Raw genomic sequence first — 4,423 nt, 5'->3', positions numbered from 1 at the left:
TCCTATTCCCTCAAGCCAAAGTTAGACCAAACACTTACCTCGGTCCAAAGAATAGCAATCAATCATCAAATACCTCCTTTCCTCTACAATCCGACTCCGAAACAATGGTATCTAGTCATAATTAGTTAAATAATATCAATAAGGGCTCAAAAATATAATCTCATAGACTAGAAATGGAATTCCTATCATTCTTCCAAAAACACCAAAATTCGACACCGGTCCCACATGGTCCAAACACGAGGCTCGGACCAAAACCCAATCACCCATAACCCCACGAGTTCAAATATATAATTTATTTCAAGATTCGACCCCAAATTGAGGTTGAATCACCCAAAATTCCCAAAAACCTAACTCTACCCAAAACCCTTAATTTCTACTTTGATTTCATAATTTAGGGCTAGGAAATTAGTAATTAGATGAAGAAATAATGAGGGAATGATGTTAAGATTACTTACCCAAAGAGTTATGGAGGAAGGAGAGCTTGAATTTCGTCTATGGAGGGTTTAAGAGGAGAGCTCATGTGAAAAGTGAAGAAAAATCCCGTCACTGGTTCTGTTTTTAGGCTTTAAAATAACTGGGCGAATTTACCCTACGTGATCGCGGATGTAGAGATGCGATCGCGAAGGGTTACACAGAATGGTGAACGCGATCGCGTGGGTTGTAATGCGATCGCGTAGGGGAATACTGGGGGGGGGGGGGTCCAAAACTTGGTCTATGCGAACGCAAACCTACTGGTGCGAACGCATTGAAGGAAATGCTAAGGCAGTGCGATCGCGTGATCAAATACGCGAACGCGAAAGAGTAAAGAGCCAAAGGAACGCGATCACGGTTGAAGATTGCGATCGCATAAGAGGAAATCACTGAGCAAAAATTGCAGAATTTTCTGCTATGTTTTTCCTAAGCCAAAACATCCCGAAACACCTCCGAAAGCACTCCCGAGCCCTCGGGGCTCCAAACCAAACACACACACTAACTCAATAACATCCTACGAACCTACTCGAGCGATCAAATCGCCAAAATAACATCAGAATCAATGGATCAAGCCTCAAAATCATCATTTTCATTTCAAACTTCTTAAATTTCTAACTTTAGATATTTAGGTCCGAAACACGTCAAATGACGTCCGATTTCGACCAAACTTTACAGAAAGCGCTTAACACATATTTAAGACTTGTACCGGGTGTCGGAACCGAAATACGAGCCCGATACCATAGTCTTTTAATCAATTTTCATTTCCATTTTCCTTAAGAATTTCAGAAAAATAATTTCACAGAAAAATTCATTTCTCGGGCTCTCGACCTCGTAATTCGACTCCGGGTATATGCCCGAGTCTCATATTTTTCTAGGGATCCTACGGGACCGCCAAATCATGGGTTCGGGTCCGTTTACCAAAAATGTTGACCAAAGTCAACTTTAGCAATATTAATATCAAAATTCTTCAAATTTTTCACAAAGTTCACATATTTCAACATAAAAGCTTTCCGGCTTCGCTCTCGACTGCGCACGCAAATCGAGGCAACTAAAAGCGAGGTTTTCAAGGCCTCGGAAACACGGAGATAGGAGGAAGTCCGGTGATGACCCTTTGGGTCGTCACAGTTCAAAACCGATCCGAAACCGAAAACCGAACTGAACCGAAACTTAATGGCTTACTGGTAACGGGTTAACGGCTTAACGGACGAGGAACGGATTGAGATTTTTTTATTAACGGCTTATCGGTTTGGGGGCGGATTATTCAATTTTCTTAACGGATAATCCGCTAAGCCGTTAAGAATATTTGTATATATAATTTATTTTTATTTATATATATTAAATATAAAAAAGACAAAAGCCCTTGACTTTAGTTTCCAGTAATCTGTCTTTCTAATACTAACGTTACGCACCTAAGGACTAAGGTCCCAATTCCCAAACGGCTAAACCTAATTCCTAGAAACCCTAACACCTAAACCAGCAGCGACCACACCAGTCCTCGTCGAATTTAACCCATCAAGGCTTCAAGTATTTGCTGTATATAAGTGTGTATTTACTGTTAATTGAACTAACAGTGTTAATCCTGCTTGCTGCATAACAGTGTTAATCCCTGCTTTACTGATAGGATTAACTATCAGAACAGTGTTAATCCTACATAGTTGATCTTCTTCAGGAACAACCCTGTGTCGCCAGATTGATCAAAATTGCCTATGATAAAAAAGCCAATCACATGATATTACAATCAAAGTAGAGGCTCCAAATTAGAATTAACACCTGATATTGATCCAGGGTTGTTCCTGCCACATATAGGAAGCAATGGTAGTGTACCTTCTATCTTTTGCTTGAAGGGATCAGACCCAAAAGCACCTAACTTTACAAAGTTATTTTCAAGTAATCTTATCAGTAAAGAGAACATCCCGGCAGTCGTGTGCATGAATTTGCAAGAAGGAGAATGACAAAGAACCACAACAACTGTTTTGGAATTTAACTCCTTGTCTTCAACATGGTTTTAAAGAAATTGCTAGAAGTGCAGCCATCTCCATCACTGGAATATGTGGGATAAATATACTCACTGGATAAAAATTGAATGGCAGAATGTTGCTGGATCATTACTTCTTTTTAACAGACATGTATGTCTAGTATAATTTCGATTTGTGAATATGTATGCTAGGCCGATAAACCGCCCGATAAGAGCTAAACCGATACCAATCCGCCCGATATCTTATCGCGTGGATAACGGATTAATACATTTAAAAACCGATAACCGATAAGCCAAACAGTTAAGAGTAAATAACTGTCCAATCCGCCCGATAAGCAGCCCTAACTTCGACCTTGGAGCTTTTTGGGCGATTCTGAAGAGAGAAATCAAGAGACTTCGTTAAGGTAAGGATTTTTGGACCAAAAACACATTTCTATGGTAGTATTTCATGAATTAAGGCTGTAATTAAAAGGATTAAAGGGCTAAAAATGGAGGATTAGGGCTTGTCACGACCCAAAAATCCCTCCGAAGGAGTCGTGCTGGCACCTAGTCTCTAAACTAGGTAAGCCTAACATTAACTGAGATAATATGTATATTTGCTAACCTAAATCTGAATAACTCTTAACAATTTCAATTTCAAAATCGGTGGTACAAGTCACAAGCCTATCTAAGAGTAATTTCACAATATAATATACCATTGCCCCGAAACAAAGGAACAAATGGAAGTAAATACAAATGAAGGTGACTCCGAGACCTGCGAACGTTGTAGCAGGTTTACCTTGAGTCTCCACCGCGATGACCCGCACAACAACTATCAATCCACCTGGATCTGTACACAAAAATGTACAGAAGTGTAGTATCAGCACAACCAACCCCATGTTATGGTAAGTGCCTAGCCTAACCTCGGTGAAGTAGTGACGAGGCTAGGACCAGGCTACCAAATAAACCTATGCAATATAGCGTACAAAATAATAGGAAGCAGATAATAATGGAGGCAACAATGATCAACCAGTGATATAAATAGCAGGCAACGAGAACATCATAAATGTTTCTCAACAAATAATAATTACAAGTGCAATCAATTAATCAAGTCCTTCAAATATAAATCTTTCGCCTATGAATCCTTCAAGTAATAATCTCTAAGATAATATGATTTTCAATAAATATATCTCTAATATACTTCCTTTCGAGTAAAGGTCACCTTGTGACGCCTCATTTCAAAATCATAAATAATATAGATCTCAGCCCACTTTCACATTTTCACGGCACCTCGTGCCCATATTTATATCACAATCGCACGGACAACTCACGTGCCATTTAAATAACACCATAATAATTTTCCCGGCACCTTGTGCCCACATATTTCTGTCTCACATTGCACAACAATATTCTCATATTACTCAGTTTATAGGTTCCGTACCCAATACAATTAAGAATGTTCAAGGAGCCTCATTCACTTAACATAAAGTAGAGTACAACTCCCAACTCAATTAGGATATCAACAAGAAAAGATGAAGTTATTTTTAGAAATCATTTGATAAAGAAATACCCTTTTCAACTAAAGTACAATATCGAATGAATCATTACCTTTAATACGAAAAATCAATAAATCAAAATATAGTAGAAATTCCTTTTTAAGTAAAGTACAACCTCAAACGGTTTAAGAAAAATTTAGTTGAGAAATCCATTGAGTTAAAAATATAACAATTGTTGAAATTTGAAGTATTGAAAGCTATATATAAATGCGGTGAGGTATTGAAAACAATACGGGTTACCAGTCTTTGCTCGATGACCTTTCTCCGGCCAGCCATGGTCATTCGAGTTAGACCTTTGACTCTCCTGTCTAGATCGGTAACTTTTGAAGCCTCTCTAGCCTTTTCTGGGTCTTCTGAAACCTTAATCTCTAAGATCCTTTCTGATTTCCTTCAGATCTACTTTAGATCTCTGTTTATCTTGAACTTTTAAGCATCTTCTCGA

Source organism: Nicotiana attenuata, unplaced genomic scaffold (genome assembly GCF_001879085.1).
Source record: "Nicotiana attenuata strain UT unplaced genomic scaffold, NIATTr2, whole genome shotgun sequence".
NCBI classification, from domain to species: domain Eukaryota; kingdom Viridiplantae; phylum Streptophyta; class Magnoliopsida; order Solanales; family Solanaceae; genus Nicotiana; species Nicotiana attenuata.
Note: the sequence above shows the minus strand (reverse complement) of the source record.